This window comes from Paroedura picta, chromosome 2, assembly GCF_049243985.1.
Source record: "Paroedura picta isolate Pp20150507F chromosome 2, Ppicta_v3.0, whole genome shotgun sequence".
Lineage (NCBI taxonomy): Eukaryota > Metazoa > Chordata > Lepidosauria > Squamata > Gekkonidae > Paroedura > Paroedura picta.
In genome coordinates this window covers 61,125,039-61,137,603 of record NC_135370.1, presented here as the reverse complement: position 1 = coordinate 61,137,603, position 12,565 = coordinate 61,125,039, and the positions used below count along the sequence as shown (strand labels likewise).

The following is a 12,565-nucleotide window of genomic DNA, read 5'->3' as shown; positions in this document are numbered from 1 at the left end:
TGAGGCCACTGCACAGCGTTATTCTGCAGACGAAACTGGTTCTTTTGTCTCCTGTTTCATCTGCACAACATCCCTGTGCAGTAGGCCTCAAATCTTTAAATTCAACAACAACCTGTGTGGGAAGCCTTAAATGTTTCTTCTCTACCACAACCCTCTCCAAAATAGCCCTTTCTGCCTGGGGAGCTGATCTTTATACTCTGCAGGTGAGCTGTAATTCCAGGAGCTCTCCAGGCCCCACCTGGAGGTTTTGCTACCCCTGGGTTGGAAATATTCCTGGAGGTTTGGAGGTGGGACTTCAAAATCGTACAATGCCTCAGATTCCAGCCTTCAAAGAAGCAATTGTTGCCTGCCGTTGGGAGGGAGTGGTGCAGGGGTGTCCCTCCTGGGCTATGGGCTATGGCCAGCCCTTACCAGCAACTGTTTGTATTCTGGGACACAGATAGGCAGACCAGCATCAGTCCTGTGAGTCTGGAAAGTGCAGGAAGATCTAAATAAATATGTACAGCCTGAAACTGTAAATAGTGAACAAGTAAATGGCTGGAGACACATGGGAACTGACTCGACTTTTTCTAACCTTGGCCTGGCAAATAAAAAACCAGTATAAAAAAACCTTACTAAGGTCAAGACTGCTGTGCACAGAGAGTCTTCCTCTTAGGGTTGCCAGCTTCCCTGTGAGGTTCTCTACCCCACCTCTCTCATTGGGAGTCTGCTATGGGGAGAGGAAGAGAAGACTATTGGAAAATGCTTTGAGACACCTGAGGCCTGCTGGGTCACTGCGGCCCATTCCCAGTTCTCTCAGACCTCTCACAGCCCCACATAACTCACAGGTTGACTATTGTGGGGAGACAAACAGAAAAGGTATTTGTAAACCGCTTTGAGACTCCTTTGGGTAGTAAATAATAGGGTACAAAAATCCATTTTTCTTCTAAGGAGCAACCATGAAAGAAGTATGTGGGCACATAACATTTTATCAACAGTGAAAAAATGGAAAAGAAGGGACAGGGTGGACACCTGTGTACTGTGTCTACCCCATGTGTATTAGGGCAGAGGGGCATTTTGGTGTCTGTGGCCTAATTCACACAAGAAGGGAAATTACGCAGAACTGGGAGGAGTTGGTTGCCATGTAATCTTCCCCTAAGAAGAATCTCCAGTCTGATTTTCCCTTCACATATCTGAAGGTATGGCTCTGGAAAGCTCATCTGTAACCACTATGCCACAATTCCCAAAGGTCAGTCCTCTCCCACACTCAAGGAACATTCCACACCTGTATCTCCACACCCATGCCCTCATTTGCCACCACGCCACCACAACCTCCCACACAAAACACACATTCAACCCCATGCCCTTACAGACTGGACAACTCCTCCCCTTCCTCTTCCCACTGCCAAGCTCTAGCGCCCGTTGTATTCTTGGAGACAACGGGCTTTGCCCCTAGTAGCATTATAAACGTACAAAGTGCTTGACATTCTTTATTTCATTCTTCCACACAATCCTCCACCACAAATCAATCATTATTATTTTTCAAAATGACTGTAACTTTGATTTAAATAGTAGGTTAACCATCATCAGCAAATACTCTATTTAAAAAACATGCACTTCCAAGTGACACTTGCCAGGGTAGAGATTATTTGTGGAACTGATTACGGTTTTGAATTACAGTTTGTACATATGATGCAGGTTAAGAAAGTTTCTTTTTAAAGGTGATGCAATCTTTTTTAGTGGAGAAATGCTTTCCAGGAGATGAGTCCTCCCAGAGGCTAGGCATGCAATGATCATATCTCATGCAATGCTTGTTATCACAGAAGCTTAAGTCTCAAGATATGTACTATCTGCTATGTTTTGGTAAACCAGAATTGAAGGTTATGGTAGAATGGTGCTGCTTTCAAGATAAATGCATTTGTAACTTCTGCATTATTGGGACGACTTCTGACACAATTCTATAGGAACGCACAAAAGAACCACATTACATTTTCCTTTCTCTGACAAAGATCCTCTTTCTTAAGTGACATTTATATAAGAAGCTACTAGTCTCACTGCATGGATCTTCCCAAACATGCTCAGAGCAACATGGTTTTGTTATATACTTTAGGTCAAGTTTTCTCAACCAGGGGTTTGTGAAACCCTTGGGTTTATTCACAGCCCTGGAAGGGTTCCCTGAATTTATATATATTAAAAAATTGTTAAACATCCATTGGGTGATATGACCATATAGGGTCATGTTGACCTGCTTCTCCTCCCAAAACAGCCAAAAATAGGCCTGGAGAGAGTGGGAAGGGGAGGAGCCCCAGATGGGCATGGGCACAGCTATGCTTCCCAATCATTTTCTGCACAATTGCAGCACTTCTGGGGTTTCTCAAAGCCTGAAGAATGTTTCAGCGGTTTCTAAATGGTAAAAAAGTTGAGAAAGGCTGCTCTGGGTATATAGTTTCTCCAGCTGAATATCTTTCCCAATTTGAGATTTTCAGTCATAGGAAGGCTTTTTCGCTGTCTAGATGCCAAGTTTTCCCTTAGACAGTTTTTGTGGGGGGAGGGGGGGTGGGACAAGCTATATCCCTGTGGATCAAAGGAAACAAAAACTATGGAACATGTTCTTCTCCACTGCCCCTTATACTAACAGCCTCATTCCAAGTTTATTTTTCCTTCTCTCAGTAGGTACCCTGGGTGATTGGGGCTGGTGTATAGAAAATTGCTACTTATAGATGGAAATCAACAGGTATTGGCACTTGCTGCAAAGTAATTTGCCAGTTATTGATGACTTAAGACCTCTTACACTTTGTAATATTTGAGTGTTCTTATTGCTAAGACATGTACTGAACATGTACTTCTGAACATGTACTTCCCACTGAATTTTGTCTTGTGCATGGGTCTATATTATAATGAAAGATTTGGTCAAAAGATTTGTATTGAAATATTTGTGCTGGTCTATGACTGTAATAATAAAGATTGATTAATACTGACACACTTGGGGTTTTAATGCCTGTCTTGGAACATAATGGAGTCTCTCCCTCCTTGCAGTGATTTGGCCGTTGACAGCTCCTGGGGGCATTTTGTTCTTCAGTATTTGGGGAACTGTTCTTGCGTCTTCACCTCCCTTGCAAAAGACCTTGCTGACGTGCTTGAACTCCTCCTCTCACAGGAAGTATTCCTTCACCAGCATCTTGCGCTAATTGCTATCCAGGTCCAGTTGCTGTCAAGTCTAGGATTTGTAGTCCACCAGTGAAAGGGCAAGCTCCTGCCTATTGAGCAGCCAGATGCCCAAAAGGCTGCTATCATTGTTGATGCCAAAGGGATGATAGAAGTAAAGGCATTCTTGCATAGCTTGTCCACATGCTGTAACCTGCCTGTAATTAGATTGCAGATCACGAACATCTGCATGAGCTCGTAATGGAAGCAATAGACGGTGTATCAGATGGACCAGCCCTCTTTGTAAAAATGCTCCCAGATGTGAGGTGGGGCCACTGTGAGGGTGTCTTTATTGGAGAACTTGTGCTTGAACTCATCCATGATGAAGGGGCTCTTAGGGAAGTGAGCATAGGTGTCTTTGAATTTGGGCCCAGCCACCAAGGTTCACTCATCCATCTCTTCCTTGGCTGCTTCTTTCTTCTCTGGCTTTTTCTCTTTTAGCTGCTGTTTCATGGGCAAACTCCTTAGCAAAGTGCACCATCTTCTGGGTATGAGTTTTTGCATGCACACAAAAGCTTATACCCAGAATTAAAATGTGTGGGTCTTGAAGATGCCACTGGACTCAGACTTTGTCCTGCTGCTTCAGACCAGTAAGCTACTCAACTGAATCTGAATTCATCCATCTGTTCATGGATGCTCAGCGGGTTGCTTCAATGTATTCCTAAGTATTCAGAATAGCGCAACTGGCCTTTCATGCGTGCATGTTCTCACAAAGCTCCACTGGAGTCTACTACTTTCTCTTCATTGCTGCAGACTGCTCTGCTGAGCAAGCAATCATTTAAATAAACAATTAGATCATTCGCAAATGTTATAAATCAGTTATCAGTAAATGTTTCTGTAAAATCCTATCCTTTGGTGTTCATCAAAGTAACTCTTAAGAATGCTAATGGTTGGTTATCAGTCCGAATCAGCAGCATCTTTGCACATGCATAGTCATTCTAGGAAAACATGACTAAACCAGTTTGGCAGGCATTCACAGCTCCTCGGCATGAACCCATCTTTGAACCTGGTAAGTATGCAGTGAAATTCATAACATCCCTACTGTTGTCTATAATTTCAGAAGATACAATACTGGTAAAGAAGAATCATTAATTTGCTGCTCATCTCCAGCAGTATGTTTGATGTTGTAGTCAGCCAGACTTGACACAAGTCTTCGTATTTGCACTGTATTTTTCCTAATTGTTTCATAATTCTCAGGACTCGAGTGTAGACCAGGGAGCTGGGCCTCTTCCTCTCTTGGGGAAAGCAATTTTATATCAAAACGCTTTCATCAGCTACATGTTCCAAGGCTATTTCCACCCTAGGCGAGTTTTTCCTGCAATCAATCTGAAATGTGTTTAAAACCTTGGTTCTATACAGTACTATTCCATTAAAAAAAAGCCAGCAATGCCCATCCATATGGGGCAAAACGCTACAGTATATTTACTCAGAAGTAAATCCCATTCAGTAAAAAGTTTATCTTCTTGCAACTGTTCCTTTAATTAATAATTTTCTTCTTCCATGTTTCTTGTAAAGTGACTTCTGTTTCTGGCCACCTGTGTCTTTAGTTAGCTGCTTCCTGTTCATTTGTGTGGTTACAACATTACCGACATGGGACTTAATTATTATTCCCTGCAGCACTTTGTATGCTTATTAATTACTGATACCTTTGCAGCCAAAGCAATTTCTTACTAGTTTCTTCTTTTTATGATTGATTGCTAAGTGAACAAATGATGCATATTTCAAACTAATATGGAAGCAATGCAAGAGTCTGCTAGAGCACCCACAGTATTTCTGCTCACAATTTCCCATGACTCTGCCAGAAGATTCAGAACACTGCAAGAATCCTTTCTTGTCTGGGGTGGACCACTTGGGACAGACTTACCACCCTTTAAGAGGCAACCATAAAATTTGATCATGTAGTCATTTTAATTCTCAGCATGTTTAAGTAAACCATGTGAAATTAGGAAAAACTGGAAAATCTAGAGAGGTCGGTACTGAATTTTAATGTTGGTATGGAAGGCAGCAATGAGTGGACGATGGGGGTTTATACCACTGCCCAGATTTGGCATTTGTTACTGGTTCTCTATTTACACAGACCACAGAATAAATAAAATGATACACATTGCCTTTGATTTGATCCTGAGGAAATAAGCAAGCTGGCAAAGAGTTGTGTAATATTATGTAAATAAAAAGGGGTTTCTGTCTCCGGAAATACAGGATCTCAAGGGTAGGCTGTCAGAAACTTTCACTTGGATGGATGCTGCTTTGAGGGACTGCACCTGTTTTGAGTGCATTGCAATGTTCGCCTGCAACTGAACCAGATTCTTTCAACTATGGCATTAATATCTCTATCTCTTTCAGAGGATCTTCCACAGTCAAAACCAAATCACCTGCAAAAGCTCTCTGTCTGTAAATGTCTTTTCTGATTTTTACATCTTCAATTCTCTAGTCTTGTCTTATACTATGTAACATTTCTAAAGTTAGGATAAACAAAAGAGGTGACAATGGACAGCCTTGCCTGGTCCCTTTTTGAATCTCATATATTTTGGTTAAATCTCCATTTACTTGATTTCACCCATTTAAAGAAATTTTCTCCAAAGTTCATTTTGCCCCCAAATCTTAAACAAACAAACAAAAAATCAAGGTTGTCAAGTGCTCTTTCTGTATCCAAAATGCTTTTCATTTCCCAGATATTTTAATATACCAAGAACTGTTCTGACTTTATCCTTGAACTGGCTTTTAGGTTTAAAAAATTGCCTGAGGCTTGTCTGCAACCCACTGAAGTAAGTTTATTACCTTTCTAGAAGGAGAAAAATCGACTAAGGACTAGTGCTGTGGATCTAGCCCATATTATAGTATAAAAATCATATCCGTTTTTTCATAAGGTGGTTTAACAGGTAGCTGGTTTTTGATCCATTGGTTACACTAAACACTGGATTCCTAAATTATTTTCAAGCACCTTTTCCCCATCCCCCTCACTAATTTTAAGCCAACTATAGTAAACCAAACTCAGTCATGTTAACAATTTAAAGTCAGTTATATCAAACTCAGGTCATGTGTGCAACAGGTCAAGCTGATCTTTTAATTGTAATATGATGGCTATTGTAATGTGGTGGCCATTGGCAATAGGAACAAGGATCCAAACAGGGGTTCCAGCTCTTGGTTTGGAAATTCCTGGAGATTTAGGGTCAGTCTCTGGGGATGAATAGGAGCTCAGTGGGGTGTAATGCCATAAGGCCCACCCTCCAAAGTAATCGTTTTCTCCGGGAGAACTGATCTCTATATTTTGGAAATGAGTTGTAATTCCAAGATCTGTCCAGACCCCAATTGAGAGGTTGACACCACAAGATCCATACATGAGAAGCTGATATCATACAGAACAAAAGATCCTGAAGTTCCTTGGCTTCACTTTGACCAGGAATAAAGTTCTGCAGCAGCAGATATTAAAAGAGTCAATTATCCCTGCAATCTGCCTACTCCTGTTTCTCTAACGGCTGCCAGATTTTCAAGCAAACCATTGGATCAGGAGCAAAGATCAAATCTGAAAGCCTTGTAATACAGAAAGGGGACAGTACATGTCTTAACATTTTGAGCAGCTTGGCAAAAATACAGCCTACAATAAATAAGTGATATAAAATTGGTTTTGCAACAAGCTTGACAAGTTAGAGGGTGAAGATAAAGAAAGAGTAGCAGCATCAAATTATCAGCTAACATCAGGAGCAGGGTACACAATTGTGGTTACATAGACTTATCATTTACAAAAGATTACTAGACTGCAGCTCAGGAGTTATTCCTGTACCTTTCCTCAAGCTAAACTAAATTTTGATAGTTGGAATTCCCCCATTTTGAATACTGGATATTTGAGGGGAAGATCAGCATATTCAAAATATCAGAGGTTCAAATGCTGATATTTTAGACGAAGAAGTGTTGGAATAGGAAGAGACACCCTGTGGGGTAGGTGAGGCTGAAAGAGCCCTGATAGTACTGCTCAGTCAGTTTTATCAGTGTTGTAGTGAGCCCAAGGTCACTCAACTGGCTGCATGTGGGGGAGTGCAGAACCAAACCCAGCTCACCAGATTAGAAGTCTGCATTCCTAACCACTACACCAAACTGGCTCTTTAAAGTGAAATAATCCATATTTTTGTATTGAACAGTATTTCATTCTTTCAATATGAGCAATCTATGGACAGGATATAGTGATGGGGAAAGAACTGAGTCCAGATCCATGGATAATGACCACAGATTTCATTGCATAATTCTTGCACTCCTTTTGTCCCAGGTCATTGTAATAATGCCCAGTATAAGGATTGCAAATTGTTATGCAGTTTGCATTGTTTTGTGTGCATTGCAAGGATGTAAATCTTTATTCAGGGGTATTCAGAACTATAATCCAGTTGTGCTTGCCAGTCAAATGTACCATGATAGAACTAAGACACCAAGGGTCTGCAGTGCTTCTTGTAATCCAAAAGAAAGTAAATTGCATAAAATATGACTTCTCAATAGATTTTCTGTAGGATTACTCCCTACCGTGGAGAAAAATGTGTGTAATTTGTCCTTGATTACATGCTGTTAAGTGTGCATTCCTTGTACAAAGAGGTTTGGCTAATGAAATGGAAAAACAGGCTGGGGACACTTGCTGCCATGTCAGAGTGTACATAACGTTTCTCTGTTCATTCTCTGATTCAATAGCTAAAAAAGAGCCACATATACATCCAAAAATATGTATGTCTTCATAAAATAGGCATACACTTGGGAAAATGCCTGGAGATTTGGAGCAAATGGAGTGGAAGGAACTTAGCAAGAGATGTAATTTTACTCTATGAGTTCAGCTTCTAATAGACTATATGGTATACTACAGAGTCTGCCCTCCATGGCTTCCTTTTCCAGTTTGGTGTAGTGGTTAGGAGTGCTAATCTGGCATGCCGGGTTCGATTCTGCACTCCCCCACATGCTGCCAGCTGGGTGACCTTGGGCTCACTACAGCACTGTTAAAGCTGTTCTGACCGAGCAGTGATATCAGGGTTAGAGGGTGAAGATAAAGAAAGAGTAGCAGCATCAAATTATCAGCTAACATCAGGAGCTACCCCCACAGGGTGTCTGTTGTGGGGAGAGGAAAGGGAAGGCAACTGTAAGCCTCCTTCGGGTAGAGAAAAGCGGCATATAAGAACCAACTCTTCTTCTTCTCCTCCTCAAGGGGAACTGATCACAGTCATTTGGAGATGAGCTGTAATTCCAAGAAAACCCCTCCCCCCAAGTTTGTAACCCCAGTTCATACAAGTTGTTTTTTTTTCTCAATTTCCATTTCTTGTGGTATATCATATGGCATTTCCCCCCATTAGACTCGCCCCAGCATTAACTTTACAGAGTAGGCAGCTGAAAGGAGGGGGAGGGGGGAATTCACTTCTGTGAGGGCCTTGTACTCGTGTTTCATAGAGTCTAACCTAATGACTGGTAGGGGTTGAGTTTAAATGAAATAGTAAGATATACATCCTCAGTATCCTTTCAAAAGCACTCATATTCTGCAGAGTGGAATTACTTTTGGTCAAACTTCTGTAAAAACACTTATTTGATTGTTTTTACTGTATCTGTAAACAGCACAACTTAGGGTTTTTGAGTTAAAGGCATTGTCTACACATGCAGCTGACTTAGATGGTAGAATCCTGAAGTGGGGGGGGGGTGAGGACCTATAAAGAAACATAATTCTAGCCTGCCTCCGACTGTGCTTGTTCTATTTGCAGAGTGATTTTTCCATATGAGGACATTCAAAAAATGTAATTTCCCAGTCTGCAGTTTGAAATGTTACAGTCAGCTCATCTAGAGTTGCCAAATTCCAGATGGTGGCTGGGGACTTCCTGCTATTACAAGTGATCTCCAGATAATGGGGATCAGTTCACCTGGAGATAATAGCCACTTTAGGTGGCTGGAATATGCAAGATCTGTAGTGTACATGATTCAAACGCATATGAAGAATACCCAACAGGGGGCATCAGACAAGATGTGTATTTAGCATGGTTAGATTAGGAACTTACTGCTATTTTTCAAAGACCCTTGTCCTGATTGGTTCTTTGAAGACTTCCTGCTCCTTTGAGCATACTTTCTTCCTGCTTGTTTCCTGAACAGAACACTCAGAATGTTAGTCAAATACGGTTAGCCCATAAAACTCTCCTCTCTTTCTATACAAAGTTTTTTCCTGTCTTCACAATAAAACTATTTTATTCTTTTAAGTAGCCAGGAACTCTGCTCTCTTTCACATATTTAAACTCTGCCAACGGGGTTCTGGGCCCATAGTGAGCATTCAGACTGTGAAATAAAGATAGACAGGCAAAAAGAAGAAGAAACAGAAAATGACCATTTCCTGCAACATTCAGCATAACTACCTACTGAATAGGCTTATTGAAGGCAACTATCTGAGCTAGAAGGAGAAAATTAATAGCCACTTGCTAATGATGGGACTGTGATATGCCATTAGAGAACCCCAACAGAGATGATCAGCAAGCAAGACAAAAGGCCTGGGACACAAACAACAGAAAGGCAAGAGAGGCCTAAATTAAAGGGCTAATGGACAGAGATGTTTTGAGAGGCATGGTCATAATTACAATGGTGGTATATTCCTCTCTGAAAAGCCAGCTCTACTTGCCAAAGTGATTCTTTAGCAATAAAATGCCAGAGAAAGGGAATTTTCATCACCATTTAGACCAGATAATTAGTCTAACCGATCAACTCCAAAGTGCTGGTAAAGAGATTCCACTGCAGGATCTAATTGTGCTGTTGTATATTTGCCTAAAAATTATGAAAACGCAATATCTCAATTTGAAGTAAAGGGAAAATGTCTCAATGAAGTAATCAGCCAACATGAAGAGACATATATGCATAAACAGTTTGAGGATTGCAATAATAAAATTGAATCAAATGCTATGCAAATGGCACTGGGTATAAACAGCAAGAGCAACATAATTTGCCACTAATGTGGAAAACAAGTACAATTTAAAAAGGACTGTAATGCTTCCAAGCAGAGGGGTCCCTTTCTGCAGTCACAATTTTTAAAGTGCTATTAACCCAAGGTGTAACCAAGAATGACACAAGGTATTTAGACACTGCATACTCCATGCACATGTCTGGACATAGAGACTTCTTTGAAACCCTAGAGGAAGATGAGAAGGAGACATGAAGCATGGCAGATGGCAGATCTGTGGTTGCAGAATAGGTTGGGACAGGAACAGTGAAATGCAAACTGCCTAATGGACAAATTAAAGAGGTCCTCACTGAAAATTGCCTGTATGTACTACAAGTGGCAAACCATCTGATTTCAGTAAGAGTGCTTGCCAAAAGAGGAATGCTGATATCAGTTTGAAGAAAATGTTTCATTAAGCAAAAAGGTGAATTGATTGCAACTGGTAGTTATAGTTAGAGACCATTGGACTCTCTCTTCTCTCTCTTTCTATTCTTTTAAGCAGCCTGGTGCTTTACTCTTCTTGGCATACTGAAACTCTGCCAATACATTCTGTGTCATTATACCACATTGAAGTCCTTCCCCTCCCCAAACTCCACTCTCTTTAGGCTCCACACCCAAAATTTCCAAGCCCGGAGCTGGCAACTCAGAGCTCAGCATACAACCACATCATTACAAGCTCTGTTTTCTGCATGTATTGACTGGAGGACTATGCAGAATCGGACACATCTACTGATTTTAGGGAGTTAGGCACTCTTCATTGTATAAAGGATCTGGTTGAATATCTACCACAAGCCCAACTTTTATACTAGTCTCTCAAACTGTGCAAAAAAGGGGCTCCTAAAGTCAGACTTTTAAAGCCGAGTTATGCCACAACTGCACAATTTAATTTTATTTAATTACTTCTGATTAACAGAAACAAGGAAAATAGATGCATCTGAAAGGAAAGAAGAGAACTCATCGGATTTTGCTTTTGCCCAAATCCCACTCATTGAAACGTTGCTAGTGGGTTGTGCCTGCTATTGCCTAGGGGTAAAGCCTTTTTGCAAGCAGAAATAATAGGAGTTGCATACCATTGGCAGGAAAATATAAATATATAAAAGATCTTCTGGAATATGAGCCAGTAGGTTGCTTTGCTGCTCTGCTGAACCAACCAGAAACCTTATTTCTTAATTCCAGCATAAAGACCAATTTGTTTTTTTTAATTCTAGCATAAACTTTCATGGACTAGAGCACATTTAATCAGATGCATGAGGAGAATCCTCAGATGGCAAACCTCTTTGTTCAGGGAACGGACAAAGAAAAAAAATTGTGAACAGCAGGGTCTAAAGACTGCAAAATACCACAAGTCCAGAATGGAACATTGCTATGTAAAATATAAACATCATCAAGAAAAATACAATAAGCATTCACAATAGCCATGTAGCAATATCGCTTCCACCATCATTTTAGGAGGCTGATGAACCCCTGCAGTGGCTGCAGGATATTCTCGCCTGTGCTGTGAAAATTAAATGTTTACTAACCCTCACTGGATTCAAGAGCATTAATGCCCTTGCTATCTAAAATCCTCACCCATGCTTTGGCTAGGAAGCAATAACTTGGAAGAGCCCCAAATTAATAAATGGAGATAAATGTCGGGTTATAGGCAAATGTCATGTCATAGATTTACCTGTGAACAAGGCTCCGGCAAGGTTTAGGTCAGGGGTTAATGAAAGACATCCAAAGGTCATTTGGTGATTATATGAGAGCACGGGTTTAATAGGCTACCAAGACGACAGTCACTGACAGAAGATTTATACCAGAGGGGATGACACTACTAGAATACCGCAGATAAAAAGAGCCCCGATATTGGACTGAACAGGATGATGAATGGCACCCCGGTCTATTCACACTACTCATTATAAGCTCTTTCACTCTTGGTGGCACTTAGTTGCATTTATTTACTGGGGTTTGAAGGTGCAGGGCAGTAGCCTAGTATATCTAATGCGTTTAAATGGAGACTTGCCATATAAAAATGAAACAAGAGATAAGATTAGGCCATTGAATAATTGCACAGCTTTCCTGCAGAGATTATATTCACTACTGCTAACATTATTTCTTTTTTTTCCCTCCCCCTTCCTAATGTTCAGAGTGTGCGAAGGGCTCGAGTGAATTAATTTTCCGAGGCAGAAGGTCAGAGGAAAATAAACTGATAAGCATTATGCCTGCTATAGAATATGACTTTACAATAGTCTCTCGCCCTCATTTGTCAGATAGCAAGCATGAGATAATACGCTAAAAGTATATAAACATATTTTTCGCTGTAAAACCCGATGTTCAGTTTGGCTTGTCCTTGGCGCTGTTTTTCTTTGTGTGCGTTAGTAAAAGGAGGGCGAGCAACGAAGTCAGCTCCAAATGTCAAATAAAATCATAATCGTAATAAAAAGAATCTTTCGAGAAGTGATCATGGGG

The 12,565-nt window shown here is 40.8% G+C and overlaps 1 pseudogene; it reads right to left on the bottom strand.

Moving 5' to 3' along the window:
- Positions 1-2,947: 2,947 nt before the first annotated feature.
- Positions 2,948-11,844, bottom strand: LOC143828878 (elongation factor 1-gamma pseudogene; annotated as a pseudogene).
- Between the last annotated feature and the right edge of the window lie 721 nt (positions 11,845-12,565).